The 22,796-nt window shown below is 38.0% G+C and overlaps 2 protein-coding genes across 6 annotated transcripts in view; one reads left to right on the top strand and one right to left on the bottom strand.

Moving 5' to 3' along the window:
• Window positions 1–22,796, top strand: part of macrod1 (mono-ADP ribosylhydrolase 1) — a 183,172-nt gene that overhangs the window by 34,648 nt on the left and 125,728 nt on the right. The window lies entirely within an intron of this gene.
• The window catches only part of flrt1b (fibronectin leucine rich transmembrane protein 1b), a 55,228-nt gene that overhangs the window by 7,805 nt on the left and 24,627 nt on the right, over window positions 1–22,796 (bottom strand). For 2 of the 3 annotated variants that reach the window (XM_028008921.1, XM_028008922.1), the window contains exon 2: window positions 2,883–3,845. The gene's annotated coding sequence lies outside the window, so the exon portion shown is untranslated. The remainder of the gene's footprint in view (window positions 1–2,882; window positions 3,846–22,796) is intronic. The other variant, XM_028008923.1, reaches the window with a different exon arrangement.

Genomic DNA, 22,796 nt, shown 5'->3' on the forward strand with positions numbered 1-22,796 from the left:
CAAAGAGCCAATTATGTTTCCACTTAAATTAAATGTATTTATATAAGATTCGGATTAACTAAGGTTGTCTTTCATATATTCAAATTACTTCAATGATCTATAAGATTTAAAGTCCAGAAAACGCTGAAATAATTTTTCCTAGCACTGTATGTTTTTTACTCAATATTTTGTTTCCCCACACCCAAAAAAATCTTTAGATTGAAATTTAATAGCATAAATGTTTACAATCCAAGTAATATACCATTTCTGTTTTCCATTTCAGTGCAACTATATGTGCAATTGGAGCCATGTACAGTAACAAATTTGTTGAAATTACATTTTAAGCAATAACCCTTTGTCTTCAGCTAGCCTGAGGCTGCAAAATGTGCCCTGATGGGAAAGGGCTGACATGATTTGACAGCACATTTGATAAACAAATCCTCCAAAGGCAAGTTTTTTTTCTGCCCCCCACATGTGTGTTCGTGTGTGAACTCTGTGCTCGATGCAAAATTGCCCTTCGGCTGCAGTCAAAATCCATGCAAAGCAAACAAGAGATGGCGACAATAGAAGAAATGAAGAGGTTGGAAGGGGGTGAGGAGACAGATGGAGACTTGGACAGTCAGTCATGGGAGGAGAGGGGAAATGAGTTTCTGGCAGTGAAGACTGAAGTCGGTATCAGCTGAGTTCGCTGCAGAAAGAAGAATGGATCCAATCCCTGACTGGGTGTTGTTTTTTTCTGTTAGATAGGTGTAAAAATAGCTGTGTTTGGTACTTTTATATGCCTCTGTTGCATGTCTCTGTGAAAATGTGACAGAGATCTGTATCTACAACAACCAGCTCCTGTCTCTGCCTGACACAGTATTAGATACATCAGGGCGAAAAAGTGTCTGTGTCACAGAATTTGGCATTAACCCTGACTTCACTTTCTCTGTTCATAATCTTATTTTTAGCTCAAATCTTGGTTTGGAAGACAGAAAAAGTACAACAGATCTACACAGGCACATAAAGGGAGTGTAAAGGTAGGAGCTGAGACCAGATTGGGATGCTCTATGAATATCAACTAGCATATGTTTCAGTGCCACAACATCCCCACTTCCCTCTCATAAATATCCTCTTGGCACAAGCTTGTTTGTGTGTTTTCGCCCACATGCCAAGGTTTCCAATCGACATGTTGCTTTAATGATCCTCAGATTTTCTGTCCTACGCCGTCCCTTATTCGATCTCTTGCTGTCTCGTCTTTCTGCTTCTTTATCTTTTACACCATCTACCTCTCCCGTCCGCACGCCTTTCCTTCATGACCTGTCATTATATCCACTTTAAGGTTTGTTTACAGAACTATCCTTGTCCTCTCTTCCACTGTCTCTATTTTCTTCTAATCCTCTTTTATCGTTTCCTCTCCAGTTGTTTGTTGATTCCTGCACACTGAGATTGGATCAATCAGAAGGGGGTTAGTCTCCCTGCCTACAACTCCTCAGCTCCTCTCCTCTCTTCCTTAGTAACAGAGATCTGGATGCAACAGACTACCTCCTTTTCTTACTCCTACTCCCTCATTCTCTTTCTCACTCCTCAGCCTCATCTTTACTGTAGAGATGGACTGATCAGAGATTCCGTGTCTCCAATTTTGTGAATTTTGACATTCAGAAACTGATTTTAGTTGATTCACCTTAAGAAATATAAACTAACCTTTCAAAGTATATTTTCTCTACTGTATGCATTTTTTCTAATTCAAGTGTCTGGAAAAAATGCTTATCTAATATACTAATGCAATAAAATCCTAAAGGTTTGGAATGGAAGTTTCTGTACAAATAAAACCAACTAAAGAGAACAGAATTTCTACTTTTTCATTTTACATGACAGATTATAGCGACTTAAGTCTTGTTTGTATCACCAGATACTATTTAAATTTTTGCAAGATCCATTCAAAGTAAACAAGTTGTGTCCAGCTTCAAATTTGAGCAGATTTACTGCCATATAGAGCTGTGAAAAAGTATAACAGCATTTCAAGGGGAAAAAAACGTTACGTCTACAAACATGGTGATTGTAATGTGATCTGTGGTGTTACTTTGTTTCCTCCAGTCTTGGACAACTTGCTGAAATTTATTATATCATGACTTCTGCTGTCGGGTCATCAGTTCCTTGCATCGAGTTTAAACAAACTTGTGTTTTGCAGCGTGTTAATGATAAAAATTTCACAAAGTCAATCTTTAAATGCTTAAAAGCAAAATACCAAGAAAGTTAAAAAGGTTTGGGGTAGCCTAGTCAAAGTCCAGACCTAAATCCTACTGAGATGTGAAACAGGCTGTTGGTTCTAAAACCCTTTGATTTGGCTGAATTAAAACAAAGATCAAACAAAAATTTCTTCACTCTTTGCCAGCTATTGCAACCATTTCATGGCAGGTTTTACCATAAGGAGTGGAAAACCAGTTTTCACTTTGGGCCGGGTTGGTTTGGATATGTGTTTTGTAATAAATTAAATTTTCACTTAAAACCTGCATTTGTGCATTTAGTCAGGAAATCTTTTCACCAATACTGAAAAAGAGTTCCACACTGAAGACTGTTATCCGTGTAACTTGTTACAGTTTAGGTGTGGCGTGTTTAATAGTAGCAGAAAAGAGATCAATCACTGTTAGGGTTAGTGGATTGTATAATCAACCAGTTTCTTGGCGCACCTCAACTTTTTGACTTAATGTGTGCCGACCAACATGCCCCACAGTTAAAACAGGTTCTAGGAAAGGTCATCCTTGAAGCACTGAGCCTTTGTGTGTCTTTGTATTTTTTTTTCTTATAATGCAGCAGAAAACGACCCGTAGGTGTAGTGAATCTCAATGTGATGAAAGCACAGCAAAGACGTGTGTGTAAAAGGTCTGATCGACCCGGTGTGTGATTGCCGAGGGCTTTCTAACCTGCTCAGTCTCTGTGTCTTTCACGTCCGCCGCAGCTTTGTTTTTCCTGTATCGGGGATTTGTGGAGAAGAGTATTATAGTGTCTGTGCGTGTGATTGAGGATGCTGCTTTGGATCTCTCTGTGTTAGCACAGTTTCACAGTCTTCTTTGAATCGCTCAGATGTGTAGCCTCTTTCCTTTGGGCTGTTGAATCTTCCTCAGCTTGGGTGAATGATGATAGGGATGATGATAGCCTGTTCTCCAGGGCTCCACAAGTAGCAATATCAGCATGGCTCAAAGCCGCCACAGCGTCCACATTTGTGTGTGTTGGGTGGGTGTTAGTCCTCCTGCCAAGCTTGTTCTCTCTTTCTGGTTATGGAGCTTTCAGGCCTGCCAACTTAATTCATCTTCATTGGGTGTCCAGAGGTTTAATTCTGAAACAAACCCTCCACACCCAAATGCTACAGTCGGGCAGACAGGCAGGCAGTCAGAAGATGGCTGGGAGCTTAAGGGTCCTTCTTGGAAGTCAAAAGCAATCCTGGATCCTCATGCAAGCACTAGGTCATGCTAAAATAGTACAGTGCCATGTCACACTCGCTTTGAAGAGGCAGGTTGTAATTTTAATTGATGCGCAGTGGGGAGAGAGATGAGAAGAAGCAGCAAATAGTCCTCAAAGGAGAAAATCTGATTTCTTGTTTAGGTTTTATAAGCACAATTTGATTATATAAATGTCACAGTTGGATGATAACAATAGTTAAGATGTTAAGAGATGATGGACAGAGCTTCTTCCACTGTCCCTCAGTTTAGTCCAACTATCCTCTTTAGTTTACACAAATCATCTGAAAATTCAGTGGATATTCACTTCTGTATTCAATCCACCTGGAGCAGCGCAGGTATGGAGCTTCAATGAAGAGTTCTGCTACAGTCTCTTTAAAATCCTTCACGTTAGCAGATCAGCCGCTGGTAAGGATGGTCGTCAATCATCTGAAAAGACAGAGCAGATTGGAAAGAGATATTAGAATTCATGTGGAGAGCAAGGAAACGAGCCTGAAAAAAATATTTATTTGTTTTATGTTTTACTAGTATTTTATTGCTGTTGTTATTTAGCTATGGATTTGTTTAATCCATTTATTTCAATAATAATATGATACTAATATTTTAAAACAATGGTAGTGTTTTAAATCAGAAATAACTATAACTTTGTAAATGTACCCCTACATTAACAAGAAAATGAACTGTTCAACTTGATACAAACACAAACCAAAAACAAAAGCATGACTTCTTTGCCATTTATTTCTGATTTTTTTCATATGAATTTATTAATTCAAATTCATGTCTTTGAAGCTTAAGTCCCTGCTCTTGTTTCATTTTATGTTTGCCAGGTAAGAGAGTTTGTTTGATTATCCAGTCTTGTGTTATTTACACCAACATTATTATTGTTCAAGCCCACCCAAGCTGACTTTGGGCCAGAGGTGAGGGCACAAGCAGCATCAATGAAAGGTCTATCATTCAGCTACAGTCAATTAAATATCACTGATTAGTTTCTTAAATGACCCATAAAAACCATTATCCACCTGGGAGAACATAGCTTTACTGCTGGGCATCATTGATTTATTTACCGAAAGGCCAGCACCGTGTTTTACTTTTAAACTTTTGTCACAACTGACTAGTGAGCCCTGTCCCCATCTGTGTCTCACTGCATGACAAGGTCATGTTTGCTGCACAGCCGCATCCCCAGTAGTCGCTGTTCTGGTAAATCAGTTATGACCTGGAAGGCACTGGAAGAGGTGGGCAGAGGGTAAACTGAACCAAAGCAGACTATAGATTCATCGGGGAGGTATAAATGTATTTTTTTTCCTCTCAAAAATCAATAATGGTTGTGAGTAAACACTCCTGTCTATGAGTGAGTTTTGTAAATAAATAATAGAACATTTTCTGAAGAAAACTTAGATACCAGGAAAGGTCTGTCCAATTCTTCAGATTAAAAGGATTTGGTTGCCAGTTCAGTTTACTGAAACTGAACTATTTTAGTTTCAGTAAACTGAACTGAAGTTGAAGCCTTTGGTCCGCACCATGTTCATAAAGTCATTGAACTGCAGTCTGTACAACACCATTGTCTTTTCGGCAGAGTTTAATCCAAAAATAGTGATGTGAAAGGACTGGAAGAATGACATGTTGGAGGAAAACTTTGGCTATTCAGACAGTCCATTCCCCATCATTCCACATCGGGAGGAACAAGAAGTAATCCTCACAGGCGCTTATTGACCTCTCAGTGCGAGAGTCCTCTGTGGATAAAATATTAAATCCATGTGTTTCCAATATGTTGGTTTCTACTGTTACATTCCTTGAGAGGGGACTGTTGCTCATTGGTCCAGAGTCTTCAGAATAAATTCAATCTGACTTTTTATTTGGAGATCAAGGTCTCAGACTCTTGAGGAGGAACGAAGAGCCAGAGAATTAAAGTTGCTTAAGGTTCAGTGTGAAGTTGCCAAAGTGTGCTGGCGTTGGTCCACTGAGTTCAAAATCAGCACCATCGTCTATCAGGTGATGTCAGTGCAACTTGTGCGTCCCTCTGCTGATGGACTTTATGGGGATCCTGGTTTCATTTCCCAGAAGAACTTGGAAACTTCCTTCACTGCCAAAAGTACCAACCCCTGCTTCAGTGACCAACAGAAAACTGGCCTGACCTGAACCCCATTGAGGATCTATGGGGTCAAGAAGAAGAGTCACCAGAACCAATGAGGCAGAAAAGCTGAAGGACAGTATTAAATGAACCTGGGATTTCTTAGCACCTCAGCAGACCCCTGGGCTGCACTGATGCAGTAATTCATGCAAAAGGAGTTCTGACCAACCATAGAGTAGGTATAATGGACACACTTTGAGTAGGCTGGCATATGCCACTATTTCTCAAACATTTTGATTTACTGAAATAAAGTAACGTCTGGATGGTGTTCTAATTTATTGCTCCTGTAGAAACCATTATATTATTTAAATTCTGGTCCTGGAGTTTGGATGCTATTACTAAGATATATAGATAATTTTTTTCTTTTCCAGTTTCAGTTTGTTTTTTTAAATACCAGCTTTGTTTTAAGCAATGCCAAGATATAATGCTGAGTTCCACTGTTGGCACAATATGGAGAACTAAAATGACTAAATAATTATCCCCCTCAGAATGGTTTTACCTTTTAAAATTAAGTACATCGTGAAAATGCTTCTTGAAGGTCAACACTGCATATGTACAGCATTACGCTCCCAGCGGACAACAAACCTCCCATTAAGCAAACGGCATGTTTTATGTCGGTCCTTTTTTTTTTTCACACAAAGCTGAGGAGCTTTCATTAACCACCACTCACTAAGTGCCTGTATCTTATGAGCAAAATGAAACCCCTGGTGAACACTGGTTTTAGAAATATAAGGTTTTCATCAGGCACACACAGACTACACAGAGATAGATTCATCAGAAGCCATTAGCTGCTCCGCTGCTCACATTCGTCCGTTCACTTCATCCCACAGTAAGTAGACTACAAAGCCAACTGGGAGATTTTCATCCAGTTTGCAAAAACGCAAACAGAAACAAATAAAACTGTCCTCATTTTCCTTCCTGAAGGACACACGATGAAGCTGAGAAGGATTTGTTTAACAGACTAAAGCCAGAGCCTGTGTGTGTGTTCATGAAGGGTCTTAATGCCTAAACTGAACGCCTGACTGTAAATTCAAGGTGACGATATGTGTGTGCATTTTTGTTTTACATTCAGCAGCATCACTGGTTAAACAGATGGGAAAGAATGCATTTTACTGGGTGCAGTTTATAGAAAGCGGTTATGTAGTGATATAAATCATCCTATTCATAAAAACAGCAGCAATGTGATATCCGGTTGTGGATTGTAGACTGATTTCTATGTGCAGAGTGAAGCTGAAATATGTAATGAAAGCAAATTCATTTGGGACAGAAGACTAAACATAGTTTAAAACATTTAATTTGCATAGAAAGAACATAGTGGGGAGTGGAGCTAAGAATAAAGAGAAGCAGCATTCAGCTTCTATGCACCACAAATCTGAAACAAACTTCCAGAAAACTGCAAAACAACTGAAACTCTGAGTTTCTTTAAATAAAGACTAAAATGCTGCCTGTTTATAGTTGCTTTTGAATCATAATAAATGGAACATTGACCAACATGTTTGATGTGTTTTGATGGTTTTGATGATGCCACTCATTAAAATGTAATCTTTACCAATTTCTCAGTTGCTGACTGTATGTTGTATTTTGTGGCTTTTTTGTGTGTTTTTATTATGTAAATGACTTTGAACTGCCTTGAACTGAAGTATGCTACACAAACATACTTGATTGATTGATTAAAGAAATGACCTAATCATGCTTCCAAGAATATAAAAGTTAGTTTAAACACAGGATGATATATAGCTTAAAAAAAGAATAAAGTGATTAAACATACTGCCAGGGCATTTAAAAAATATTGACAAGAAAATAATATTAAATGGACATTGGTGACTTATAATGAAAAGATAGTGGGCATAAAAATGCAGTAATATCAACCGAGATATTACAGAAGTCAGTAAAAGTAATTAGGGTGTTAAAAACATCTCATTAGAGTTTCAGGAGTAACAGGGTCTCTGTAGGAACCTGTGTGTTGTTCATAAAATATGTTCATATTTTTCATACTAAGCCTTAATGGGTAAGTCTGACATTTATTTATTTATTCTTCCAACAATTTATTATTTTATTTTATTAACCATGAGTAGTTCCTGGTAAAATAGCTGCATTTTGTTTTTGGCAACTGCAATAAAATTTTTTCATGTTATTCACTAACAAGCTCAAAGCAAAATATAGATTTAATTAGATTTGGCTTGAAAACTGAGATTTCTGTAGCTGGCTAGATTGAAGGAATAAATAACCTTCATGATACTTAATGCATACTGTATGAATGTGTTGAAATTAGGTAACCTAAGTTTAAAACTACTAGGAGTCCAAATAAAATATGTTATACAGTTATAACATTACATATACACAGTTATATTAAACTTGCATAAATTGTTAGGCAGTAACTTTCGCAGACCTTAAAATGAAAATAATGGTCTTTAGGGATTTCTTAACAAGTCTCAAGTCTAATGTAGTAAAACATGCAAAACTCCTGGAACAAAGAGATAAAGTGATTAACTCATAATAGTGTGTGGGTAAATAAAATCTAAAAATCTAAGTAAATTGTTTATCTATATACAAATAATTTTTATGGATGAAAAAGTAAACTCACTTGAGAATTTATTTTGATGCTCTGAATATGAATATTTTATGTTGTATATATTATTTTATTGTAAGATAATACTTAATTTCTCTTTGATTTTTTTAAGTAGAAAATACCACACAAAGCACATTCATCATCCATGGTAATCAAACAATATTTCAGAAATATGAAACACAGGGTGAAAAGCTACTACTCGGTGCCTAGAAACTAACTTAACACTGTATTGATCAGACATCATTTTGTAAATAACCAGTTAACATCAGGAGCTTTGGTGAAAATGATGTAGACTGCTATGTGATGCTAATTATCAAAACAGGACCTTAATCAAGGCAACGCTAAAGCTCAAACCTTGGTACCTATAATTGTGATTTTTTTATCTGTGCCATTTAGTAAACCAGTTTTAACAGTGATAGCTAGGCCTGTCACAATAACCAATAAATCAATTAATCACATGATATATTAAAATTAACTGACTATTGTGTTTTCCCTATGTTGTGTACAATGAATGAGATGCACCAGCCTCGTATGTCTGTCATGTAACCTGTTCTGGATGTTGTATTCAGACAGTCGGAGACAAAACCAGCTGAAACATCAGTCATTAAAATTTATGACAATCAAAGCAAAGTTTCTAAAGCAGAAGAAAAAGGATTTTTTTTTTTTTTAAAACATCTGTCTGTACACCATTACTTGGAACCATATTAATGTTTGCTACTAGCCGAATTACCAACCACCAGCATCAAAACAGAACATAAACAAGCCAGTGGTAACCTAACTTTAAGTCAAATGGTTCACATAAAAGCACAGTCGGCAAGAGAAAGATGCAAGTTTATTGAAGACAGTCTTATTTGTCCGGTTAGATTTATCTGTAGAAACAAAACTCTGTCCTGGAGAAACTCCACTTGGTTCAAAATGTCTGTCGCTGTCAAGAAATACTGAGACTGCATGCACTAGGTTAGCAACGATAAATTAGTTAAGTGGGATGCAGTCACAATACAAATGTAGACCATGAAGAAGGCTGCTGACACATATGCTGTGTGCTTTTTACTGCACTTTAAAGCTGTAGTTCTCAAACCTATACATGGCATTAATTTAATGTAATGACTCAGATCAGTATCAGTGAAACGTATTGTAATTGGGACAGCCCTAATGAAAACCATTGTCAGAGAAGAGAAAATCCTCCCTGAATTAACAGCAGTGCTTTTCAAAGAACCAGAGCTTCTTTCTCTCTAAGGTTAGTTTACGGAGGATTGAGCTGAAAGTGTAAAACTACTGTGTTCTGATTGTTCAACATGTTATTTTTAGGAAACCAAAACACGCTCCTCTGCCTTTTAAAGAGGTAATCTCTCCTGGTAAACCTTGATCCCTAATATGTTGCAGTGCTTCCCAGGGATGATTGTTTATTTGAACAACATCAAGCACCAATCTGTATGTGCAAACAACAAGATTACTTCATTGAGGAAGACTGCAGTTGCTAAGCTAACATGTCTGTAGGCATGATCTTAAACCAGATCAAAATAATTCTCACATTAAAAGGAAAACCGTAAGAAAAGAGTTGCAAGAATAGTAAAAAAAACAGACTTTCCAAACTCTAAATCTCTATAAGTTTTTTTTAAATGATGCACCAGAATGGTAAACACACTTCTCTCTAAATATTTTTTGATGTTTGTGTTTACATTGAAGTGTATTTGAACTGGAGCTCTATTTGAACAAAGAACTGGAGCTCTAAAGCTGAATTAAAGTCTATAATTTAGCATCGTTAGTTGTGTCTAAAATGCAGCGGTCACCTTGAATATTAAGAGCAGTTAGTTTAAAACGACCTCCTGTAATATGATTTGCTCTGAGGTCCAACCTTTCTTACACCCTTCGCTAATCTTTATCTACTGCACGCAAAATATCTGCCTGTATTGGTGCCTGTAAGTGCCTACTGAAGATCAGCAGCATTTCCCCACAGCTTGCTGCCATCACCCATTAGATCCTGACGTGTGTGTAAAGTTAAGGATGCCCTTCAAACTTTCTGTCAGGGATTTTGAGAAGTCAAACCAGGTATAGAGAGATGGAGAGGGGGGGAGTTCATGAAATAGAAAAGCAGGCAGCCAGGAGTCAAAAACATTTAGGCAGATGGGAGTTTATAAAAATGTTTATCAAGGTGTGTGGAAGGTTAGAGGAAAGGGCAGGAGGTTACTGCCTACCATTGTGAAAGCAAATGTCTCCCACATTTCTAATAAACATGTCACCCAAGATGCATGGTGTGCAAATTTACCCACAAAACTCTTTGGCATGTCTACATTGTAGTCACTTTATTAGGCATACCTTGTAGGAGGTTGAACCATTTTTTCCCTTTAGAACTGCCTTAATTCCTCAAGCCACAGGTTCAACAAGGTTTTGGAAACATTACTTGGGGACTTTGTTTCATATTGACATGATAGTATCGCTCAGTTGCAGCAGATTTGTGCTTTGCACACCCATAATGTGACTCTACATGTCTACCACATCCCAAATGGGCTATGTTGAATTGAGATCTGGTGACAGCAACTACACTTGGGTAGGCTGTGGTGTTTCAACTGCGCTCAAGTGGTACTTAGGGGCTCAGAGTGTGCTGAGAAAATAACTCCCTAATAGTACTAGTACAACACCCCACCAGCCTGAATCACTTACTCATACAAGGCAGGTTAGATTCATAGTTTCAGGTTTACACCGCCAGCTGACTGCTTAGACTCACTGAACCAGGCAACATTTTGTCACTTAGTTGTTGTCCAATTTTGTGAAATTGAAGATCCAGTTTTCTGTTCCTAGTTGTCATCAGTGGCATCGGGTGTGGTTTCTGCTGCAGTAGTCCATCTACTCTATGCGTAGCTTGGTTGTAATGACTGAGCTACACGATCGAGCTCTTTGCCTTCTCTGTAAGGTTGAGTCCCCCCACACCCCTTATGCAGGTAGCTCTAATCTTAGCAGCTTGTTTTCAAGATATTCAGGTCATGATGCATCTCGTGATCAATAGTGAGGTTCGGAGCGTGGGCGGACTGGTAAATTGAAAGTTTCACGTTGTAATCCTGCCATCACTCTGACTCCACCAGGTCCAATCAATCACACAATGAATGCATCTTAACTACAAACCAACCGCCTCTCTTTGAATCACTGAGGGTTTAAATCTTTTTAATTTATAAACGTAAGCATTGTTCGATTACTGCATCCCAGTAATCGAACAATGCTGGGATTACATAGTAAATAACTGATCTGTTCAGGATCATCAAAGCTCTTTACTCTGATGCTATAAAAAGGTTGAAATAAATCTGACTTTCATTCGGGAATTGTTCCTTTGAGCAGCTTTATGCCAAAAGACTAGAGATTAGAGCAGACTATAGAGGCAATGAAGAGGTAAATAAGTGTTTGATTCACTGGTCTCTACTCCTGGAGTATATTTGTTGTCTTATATAGTTTCTTCTCAGGTGAATTCAAGTGCGTATAAGGTAATGGAACATTTAGATTAGATTTTATTAAATTAAATGGTAAACTGTAAAGTTGTCTATATTTATTATTTGATGGGCAGACCTGAAAGAAAAAATATACTGTATGTACTTTCTCTTCTACTTATACGAACACCAGTATATGCAGAAGAAGATGAATGAGGGAAGAAAAGAGCAGGTTCTCATACTCCTGCGACCCCGTAATACTTTGGTCAATAACATCTCTCCCTGACCCTGCCACATCTTGTCTTACGTTGTTCTTGGTTTTTTAGTGCATAACACAGTTCACAGAAATGTCCTGTTCCTCACGGGGACAGAAATCTCTCTGCTTTTTGTTATCCAGCCAGTGACAACTTTGCAGCCTTCAGGCATGAGCACTGTGTGACTTTCGCTGTGGCCTGTGTGAACATTCACCCACGGTCTTTGCTTTGAATAATAATGATGAAATATTAGCTATCTATTTTCCTCAGCTGAACGAAGGCAGAGTCGCCTGGTGACAACAACGTGGCTGAGTGAACTGACAGTAATAAAACCGCATAGACTCACGTTGCACCTTAGTGCTGCTGATGACTGCATGAATAGCAAACAAAAGTGGCAAGAAGTCTGTTTAGAGGAGGGTGTGCAGATGTGCAAATATGAGCTCTAAGTGATTTATGTTATTACAGGTTCCAGATGGTGGAACAATATGGATAGATACATATCCGGGATATTCATATCTGCTGTTTATGGCCAATTTTCCACCTCTGATTTATGTACAGCTTTGACCTGCCAATGCCGAGTTTAGCTGACTCGATTCCTTGTAGGCGCTATAACATTGGAAGATGGTCAATACATACTGTACATCTACAGTTTATATTTGATAAGCAGAGGCAACATCACACCACTGTGTGAGGGAACGGTTGCTCTTCAACAGGGTTTTACAGTTATTTTCAAACAAAATGGGGATCACGAGGTTCATAATTTAAACATTTAACAATTTAACAATTAGTGCAACATTCCCTTAGCCAAAACTGGTAGTTCTCAAACAACACTGCAAGCATTTTCCCAAGTCCATCATGTTAAATGGCAAGCAGAGGTTGAAATCTCAAAAGTCTAGGACAGAGCAACTTTGCTCTAATATAGTCAGCTTACTGTTTTCTGCACGTCTTGCTCTCTCTCGCGCTCTCTCTCACAGAAGATAGTTTTCTTTAAAATGACTTCTTCCATGTCCTTTTCTTCCTCAGCTTAAATGCCCTGCTGATGCTATAAATTACTGTACAGTCTTCTTACAGTAACAACTCCCACACAGTAGCGTTGTTGTCGGCATAACCTGGTAGTGTTCAGCATGCTGCATTCACTGTACTGAAAAATATTCACTTTTTGTGTTGCCATCTGATTTCCATTATTAGATCTCTGGGAGATATCGGTTTCCAAACTTGAGAGTTAAAAAAACAGCGATTGGTCTTAAGATGATTAAGAGGATTCCTGATGTCTTACATTTTGCCCGATTTGTTGTAAAAGTGCAGTGATTGATGATCAGCAGATGAAATACATAAAAATTGTTTCCTTTTGCTTTTTTTCTGTATAATAAAACTGAAAACTTTTTTTTCTGTCTGTAAACACATTAGCTAAACTGAATGTTTAGTTCAATTCGGATAGAAATGAGGGATATATGCTTCGATGCATAAATGTGAATATATTGTCATTCTCTATTCTCTGTTGGACTCACAACTAAATTACAGCAAACCTTTGATGTATCATAGTCATTGGAATATTTTAATAAGCAGAAAGAATCTCAAAGAAAACCTGAAAACGTTATGGACCAGTAAAAACCAGCCAATTGCACCTCATTTCCCAATCTACACAGTTTAAGTTACAAGTCTCTTTCACTGAATACTTTGGGTTGAAAGCTTAAAAATTCGGGCTACACTGTGGATTTCATGCAAAAAAATATTTTGCGGTATTCAAAATGCCACAATATTTTTAATCAATTTCTGTTTTTCAAAGAGCTGTCCATCAGCTCTCGTCATGTGACTTTATGTTGACATGTTGTAAGTCAGGTATAATGAACCCTGGATATGAAGGCCAGTGCTTTAGACTTGAAACACTGTTGAATCTGAGTTTGAGACTCGTGTTTTGAAAGGAAATAACTGTTTTGTTGACATAGTCGATAAATACTGAGACGAATACTCAGGCTGCCGACAACCCTGTGTTACATAAACATTGCATAAGCCTCCAACCCTTCAATTTATATATCAGGCAACGAGCTCACCAGTAAAGCTGCTGATGCTGCTGAAGTTGGCATCTGATTTGTAACGTGATTTTCTGCTAAACTACACAGTACAGAGATTATTACAACCTCTATTCTATTGTTGTTTTTTTTTGGCATCAGGACTTTGGAATTAGACAAGCAAAAAAAAATACAGATATGGGGATTTTACACTTATTGTAGATTCTTTGAAATGCAGCTAAAGATTTTAAAGCCTTCACTCTTACTAGAAAAACAAAAAAATGGGGCTTCTAGATTATTTTTATTCTTGCATTCTTGAAAATAATTATGAAATCATGTCTCATTTTTGTGAGCTGAGTGTATTATCTTGCATTGTAAGGTCCTTTAAAACCACTTTCACATATTTCTTTGTCCTATCATTAACTTCTATATGAGAAACTAATGAATTCTCAGTGAAAAGGTTAACAGATGAAAATATAAAATCTTTTATTTCTCTAAAAGGCTTCCTTTTTTTCTTGTTGCACATCACATAATTGACACTGATGTGGATGGATGGCAAGAAATTGACAAAATCTACGCTCCATTTCTCTCCACCCTTCCCTTAATAGGACTGATTGGAATAATTTGTACCAGCAAAGATTGTCTGTGCTCTCCGTCCGCTGCAGGGAGGTAGGACTTAGAAGCAAAAGGAGCAGTACGGAGAGATTCAAAGTCTGAGTACTTTGTAATCATGTGGCTGCCTAACCTCGGTGTTAGTGGGGTTGATGAGCATGCGTCCCTGCTGACACGCACACTCTCTCAACATCCGCTCTTCTGAATATTAATACGGCGGAGAGAACTCCTCTGAGCCCCATTGTCAGCCGGTCTATTGTTCACTGCTGGCCTCTCCTGCAGCACATGTGCACACGTGTGTCGGTGTTAATGCCCGACTCGGTGTCTGTATTGTGTGCTTATGCATATTACGCCCATGTATTCATTGCATGCGGGCGCCGGCTGCAGCAGAGCAGCAGTTAAAGCGGCGGCGAGGGAGCTGATGGGTGTGTTCTCGGCCCATAAAGACAACCGGCCGGAGAACACTTGAACTAGCCGTCAGGGCCCAACATTGGCAATTATTTCGCCTAGAGGTACTATCTGTAAAATGAACACTCTCATTAAAAAGAGTGCACACATGTGGACACACTGAAATGTGTGGGAGCCAGTTCAAATATATGGCAACACAAACGCTTGTCTTTCCATCAAAGAGTAATGTGCTGTTTATGATGTTTGACTGCGGGTGTGTGCTCACCCATGTGTGTATTTACACATTTTGTTGTGTGTGTGTGTAGGGGGTGTACATCTGTGTGGATTTATGTGTATGTTACTGTTTAACTACCCCACACACGTAACCTCCCCATCTCAGCCTCCCTGTTTCTCATTTACCAAGCCAGCGCCAGGGAGAAGGAGTGTGGGGGGAAACGAGAAAATAAGTGATAGAGGAGAGGAGAGCGGGAGGGGAGAGAAGGAGAAAGAGACACGTGAAGTGTAGATGGAGGGATGAGGAGGTGGGGGAGGCTTATACAGGAAAAATGAAGTGAGGCTGGAGTGAAAGGAGGGAGAAAAGGGGAGGAGGAGAAAAGATGGAGGAGGAGGCAGCAGATTTATGAAGCCATTGGAATGTAATTTGGAGGCAGAAATTACTGTCAGCCTGAGCAAGGTTTAAAGTCAGTGAAGCTTGAATCTGGGGCCTTTGTCTGTGTGTGTTTGTATGGCAAGTATCACACCCAAATGAATGGTAAATGTAATGCAGAATAATACCACACAGGCTTTCTTGTACGTGCACGCCTGTTTTCACCACCTTTGCCTGAGCGACACGGCCGCGCGGCATCACAACATCACGCAGCATTCATATTTAACAGTTCATATTTCATCTCCGCCCGCAGACGCCGATTCACAAGAGCGCACACAAGGCTCTGGATTCTCGTCAGGCTCCGAAGGCCACGACTCCGGCAGAATCAGTCGAGGGCGTCGGTGCGGACAGAAAGAGAGGTGGGGGCGGGGGGCAGAGAGCGTGTCAAGGATAGACAGAGAAAAAAGGTAGAGGTGGAAAATGGAAAGGAAGGAGTGTGAGACTCTAAGAGGGGCTAAACAGAAGTGTGAGAGGGATGTGACTTGGTTTCCAACTCGGCAACACACAGCTTCCATTTAGACTGAGAGGAGAGGAGGGGAGGGTGAGCAGGGATAATCACCAAAGATCTGAAGGAAAGAAAAACTCAATACTATGTATTTTTCCTGATCTAGCATCACTTTGACACTCTGCTGTAACACACACACACACACCAGGGGTCGGCTTCCTTTTGCAGTTAATTTCTACTTGGGCTCCTCTTCAATTAGCTGCAGTGAGTAAATAGGGCAGACAGTTGAAGCTACTTTTTAAATGTACTGCAATTTGAAAAGTATTCACCCCTAATGATTCTTTTTTCTGTTTTGATGCATGTATCAGACAAACAATCTAAGTAAATACAAAATGGACTTTAAAAATTATGTTCAAGCTGGCTCCGTGCTCAAAAAAATATAATTGCCTCGTTAAACCTAACAATTAATGGTTAAAAAAAAGCTGACATCAAGGGTTTGATGCCGGCCTTTTACAGTGCTGTGGAGGAATTTTGGCCCACTCTTCTTTGCAGAATTGCTGTAATTCAGCCACATTGGAGGGTTTTCCAACATGAACAGCCGGTTTGAAGTCACACCACAGCATCTCAATCTGATTTAAGTCGAGAATTTGACTAGACAGCTCCTGAACCTTCATTTTTTAAAATTTTTTGAAACATTCACAGGTGGTTGGTGGTATGTTTCATATTATTGTTCTGCTGCATCACCAGCTCCAGTGTTTGGGTCATGAACTGAGGGCCGACCTTTTCCTCCAGGATTTTTTGATAGAGTTCAATTCATGGTTTATTCAATCACAGCAGGTTGTTCAGCAAGTCTGGCCCAGACCGACACACTGCTGTCTGTGTGATGGTTTTCTGAAACGCTGCTTCACGTCCAGATGTAACAAGACACACTAAAACTTTGGTCTCATCAGTCCATAGAAGATTTGGCAAATTTGAGACTTTGTGTTGTTTTTGGTCAGCACAGTTATTTTCCTATCAAACAATAAGGAAGCCATTTTGCCCAGTCTCTTTCTTGTTGCTTAACAAACTTTGAACTTAGCTGAGGCAAATGAGGCTTGCAGGGCTTCAGATGTTCTGGATACATTTGTACTCATCATCTTCATTTGTGGGTAAATGAAGATTTGTGGGTAAATGAAGATGGTGTGGTTCATTTGAGTTTTTATAACCCTTTCCAGACTTATGGACATCAGTGACTTACTTTTTCATCTATTCTTGAATTTTGTCATGATTGGGGCATGGTGTGCTACTTCATCTGTTCCTAGCTTGTGAATTTAAACCCAGATGTGGTTAATCACACAGTTACTGGGTTGGATTGTTTTCTTTTCCCACTTTCTAAAATAATAATTTGAAAACCACATTATTTACTCTGGTTATCTTTATTTGCTGTTAAACTTTCTTTGACTGCTTTAAGTTAGACAGAGAAGCAAAAAAAATAAATACATAAAAGTAAAAGGAGTAAATACTTTTTCAAAGCCCTGTATTTTCATTCTTCTCATCGTCTCAAGTACTGAGCTAAAATCTATGATTTTGATGGTTGATATACTATAGGAGGAAACGTCTTCAGTATCTGTATGTTTAATATGAAAACTGTCTCATTAAAAGTGCTAACTTCCTGTACTCCTGCAGCCACAGGAAAAATTAGCTGTTAGAGCCGAGAGAGGAATGTTTTTTTATACATCTGTGTGCTGAAGGTTTGTTCCTTAGCTGTCTCACTTTGCTGATCAGAGCATTTCTTTACCACTGTCTTCACCTACTGTATGGAAACTTATTTCCTTATATATTACCTCGCTGCTAGAAATAGGCTGCCACTGGGAGCCCTACATCTGCTGTCTCTGTGCCACAGCTCAGAGCTTGCATATTAAAATTTCAGATAAACAAGATTAAAATCTTCATATCCTCTTCTTATGCTGAGTCTCTGTGCTTTCGGTCTTCACAGGTACGTTTCTAAACAGATTCTCAAAAAGTCAACCAAGAGACATTTTGATCTTCTATTAATGTGTAGTTAGGGTGGATTCACTGAGGTGACTTAAAACTGCCCGTAATTCTTTTGCCAGAACTGTCAGTGAAAAAATAGATCAAATGCTAAACAAAAAACATTTGTTGGGCCATAAAATTTAAAATAACACTAAACTATTAAAAAATATTTTGAATGCAAGGCATGAGATAAATAATAAATTAATCATTTTCATCATTCCAGATGTCAACGACCCACTTTATAGTTCCCTACTGTTGTCTGTTTCAGGATTTTATAAAAAAGAAATGTTTCCCTGCGTGACCATCCATATATCTTGCGAAATGGATCGAGACTAGATGAGATTTTATCATTATCTTTTGGACAAACAACACTCCCTTTTATTTTTTTCTACAAATAGAGTGACAGGTTTAAAAAATAACAAACTTTGTTTTAAAAGCATATCAGTATAGCAACCTAGTTCAGGTTTGACTCTTATATAATTTTGATTATTTATGTTGGTCTAGGTTTTAGGTGGTCCTAGTGCCAAAGAAACATGGAAATTTTTCCTTTTCATGTTTTCACAAATAGATTAGCAGCTAAAGAGCTGTTACTGGACCCCCACTGGTTCAGGATTCACACATTTTTCTGTGGAACTTAACTTCCAATTATTTACAAAAAATGCACTTATTTGCAGATTTTTTCGTAGAGTATATTTATAATATTTGAAAGAAATGCAGCTTAGGAAGCTGAAATACCTAAGACTAATGCAAGCTGATGCTCAGTTGGCGGGCATTTACAAAGCAGCCAATCCCTGAGTGCTGTTTATTTTCCCTGGCTCTGATTGGCTCTACCTCCAGGAGCGACGATAAGGAAGACTGTAGACGTTAGTAGAGCCAAGATGGTGTCTACTGTGTATATTAATGTGTATTTGGAGTTTGAACTATTGTAACTGGCATTTCAGCTGTTTGTGGGTGGCTGAGATCCCTATTCCATCATCACAGCAGTAAAAAAAAACAACTTAATTTTTACTTCAAAATAAGAGTCTTAAACATGGATACATCCCTAACAAAGGCAACAACAAATAAAAATAACATTTTCAACAACTATATTTACACCTAAAATATCTTTTAGCCCTGAACAATTTCCTAAAATATGTATTTCTGATTTATGAGCCAACTATATTAGTATTTGGTTTTATAAACTCGAAATGCTTTCAACATATCTTAAAGATTATATTTGCTTCCTTAAAAAAAGTCCATTCTATTTCAGTGAGTAAAAGAGAAATCCCCAGGAAATGAATGATGTAAATAACGTGTTTTCAATAATACTATCATATAAATTTTTGTTATTACAAACAGCAAACAGACTTCCACAAACAGAAAACAAGACAAAGACGACCTCAGGCCCTTAGGGAGCCAACAAATTCCTCAGAGACCCATCAACTCTCAAGAGGAAACTCTGGAAGAACCACAGTGTTCCTGCTTCACAGCCTGCAGGTCCTTGTGGTCGGATTTCTGTGACCCGATGATACTTGGTAAAATGACTGTGAAAATTAGTTATGATTTCTTTCTTTTTCTTTTAATATTTGACTGATCACCAGTTATAACCTATCGATGGAAAATTAGCTGATTTTTTATCCCAGACTGAAACTGCAACATGTCTAAAAACACTCCTTTATAATAGTATTAATATTTTGCAGTGATAACTTTGCACCACTTCTCTTCTAACCAATATTTTAAAGTACTTCCAGAAATAAGTGCCACCTTTGTGTCTTTCATTGCAATTTGTTTGAGTGCAAATACACAAAATACTGAGCAGCATCATCCTATGAGTTACTGACCTTCCACTACAACCACCCTCAGCTAAGCCAGTCCTAAAATCATCTATGCTGTGTGTAAAGCGTGGTCAGTGAAACACTCTGTTTGCTTGCTGAAATCAAAAATTGATCAAGGAAACTGCAATGCGTGCATCGCTGCTAACATCTGCTCATCTGCATCTAAGTAGATTATCCAGATTTGCACCCGGCTGCTATTGATAGTAATAATAAAAGAACACAGAACAAGCTCTTCATTGGCTCTGCATTAGAGTGCATCTGGATTGTTCCTAGTCACTTGCAATTAAAGCTACACTGTGGATGTTATATGCTTATTATACCCATTGATTAAGCTCAGAGGTGTAACATCTTGTAAGTGACTGTGATATATTGAAATTCTTCTCAGTTTCATCACATTTTATGTGCTTTATGGGGTAAGGCTGAACTTTCTGTAGACTTTATAATTGCAAAATGTAATTTGGTCTAAAATGTCATTCCAGTTTTGCCATTTAAAACCATGTCTCCTTGTACACGGATGCAGGAATAGGAGGCACAGCTCAAAAACTTGCACCATTTTTTTTGGGAAGAATAAATGTCACAATGCTGATAAATGTCAAGACAAATGTGTTGAACACAGTCCATAATGTTTTTTTTTTAACAGTATCTCAGTGATCAGTGGTTTGACACCAGTAGTCGTTCTTCTAAAATAAACATCCAGGCAATGATCTTTTCTACTCCTAAAAGAATCGGTTTATTCACCCTCGCAGCCTTTTCTTCACGCTTGCATACTTTTCATTCACTTTTGACCCGTGAACTTGCACTTACTTTATCCTCCTGACACACAAACACTGTAGTTCTCTCTTCTTTGTTCTTCCAGGCAGCAACAATGATAGCAACGACATTATGCACTGTGACAACACTACCTCCCACTCTTTTTCTTGTGACACTTCACACAATCCTGGCTTCTGTCTCCCCCTGCCTCTCCTCCATCTTCTGCCTCTCACTTTGAATTGTGCTGGGGTCAATTAGCTCTGAATTTGCTTGTAGAAAATGTTGAAATCTGCAGAATGCTGCAAGGTGCTAAGTTACATCTGTTTTAAAATGTCTTAAGATAATTTTTTCCCATATTTTATCCTCTTTAACTCTGTTGCATTTCTAGCCAAACTGTTTGATTTTCATCCTTTTTCTTTAATTTATATCTCATTTCTCTTTATTCTTGTTTTTTTCCCTTGCAGTCCTAATATTTCTCTCTTATGGGTTAAGTAGTACTTGAGCAAGAGCGATATCCTTTTATAATACTGGCTGACATAAAAAAGACTGTATTAATTGCACATACTTGCTGTTGAACAGAATATTTAAGAAATAATTTCTATTTAAATAACTATAAAGTCTTTGTAACTATAAATAAAATATGTTAAATTCCATCAGTCATTGCATTACATACTTTTCTATCTTTTGTATCATACTTTTAAGAAAAGTATGATACATAAACACTACAAATACAGATAATTCAAATATTTACATACTGTAAAAAAAGCAACAATTCTAGACATTTCTACTTGTGTCTGATTTTAAATTGGCCTAATTTTTAGTTCGTATTGCTAAAACTATTTCTATGTGCTAAAGACTAAAATAACAATAGCCAGAAATTTTCCTTTTTTAAATTCAGAAGTTTACAATCACTAAGCTATTTTAAGCAATATGGAAAAGTCAGATGGGGATGTCATGGCTTTGTAAGATTCTGATAGGTTAATTGCAACTTTTGAGTTAAATAGAGACACAAATGTGAGTGAATTAAGGTATTTTAAGAGACTTTGTGTTTTTTAAGGTAACACTTGAAACATGCGTCTTTCTTATCTGACATCATGGAAAAATCAAAGGACATAAGCCAAGAAATTAGAAAAGAATTGTGAACCGTCACATATCTGGCTCATTTTTGAGTACATTTTCCGATGCCTGACGGCGCCACAACCATCTGTTCAAACAATTACACGCAGGTATAAACAGCATGGGAAAGTTCAGCCTGCATGCTGTTTAGAAAGGAGACTAACATGTGTGGGTGCAAAATGTAGATAACATATCTTAAAGCCTTGTAAATATGCTTGTTAAGGCTGGTAATCCATAGTTAAATGAGTCCTAAATGAGTACTAACATGGCATCAAAGCCCACTCAGCATGGAAGAAGTCACTTTTCTGAATAGCTTAAAAAAAAGACGGTTTATAATTTGCAAATGCACTCGGAGAAGTGGGGGGAAACTCAACGTTTGGTGGGATGATGACATACGACCAATTGCCTCATTTGGAGAAAAAGAAACAGCTTGAAAGCCTGAGAGCACCATCCTAGCTGTGAACTACGGGGGTGGCAGCATCTCTTATTGGGATGTTTTTCCATAGGAATGACTGGTGCGCTTCACCAGTTCCAGATGGCATTATGAGAAAATAACATCATGGGGAAATTTTAAAACATCAACCAGAAGGTTAAAGCTTGTGTTTGGTTCTTCCAAATGAATAGTAACCCTTAATATGCAGACAAGGTGCTTACAAAGTGGCATAAAGATGGGGATGTCAGTGGTTTGGAGTGACCATCAAAACACTGCGTTCTCAGTGCTAAAGAAGAGCCTGAAAACCCGACCCAGTTACATAAATTCTGTTGGGAAGAATTTGCCAAAATTCCAACAAACTTCTACGAGAAGCTTATAGAAGGCAAGTTTCAAGGTACTGCTACCAAATTGTAAGGAGATACATGTAAACAATGGGGGGAAAAAATCTTAATTTTATACATTTTATTGTTCTAGTATTTAACAAATGAAAATAATTTTCCTAAGTCCACCTTCTCTAAAACAATCAATGTTTAATCTAATTAATGTCAGTCAGAGAGCGAATAAAAAAATAAAGCCTCTGGGGCTTCACCCTTTAAAATGTTCAAATCGTTTGGACTAATTACAAATGTTTGCGCAAACATTTATATGTCCGTTCTGATATTGTTTATGTAACACAGCCAATCCTTCTATCTGTGGCTGAGTTTTATTTGGGTCCCACAGCATGACGATCACATAGAAACTTTTTCCATGAAACCCTTTCCAACCAC

Source organism: Xiphophorus couchianus, chromosome 23 (genome assembly GCF_001444195.1).
Source record: "Xiphophorus couchianus chromosome 23, X_couchianus-1.0, whole genome shotgun sequence".
Lineage (NCBI taxonomy): Eukaryota > Metazoa > Chordata > Actinopteri > Cyprinodontiformes > Poeciliidae > Xiphophorus > Xiphophorus couchianus.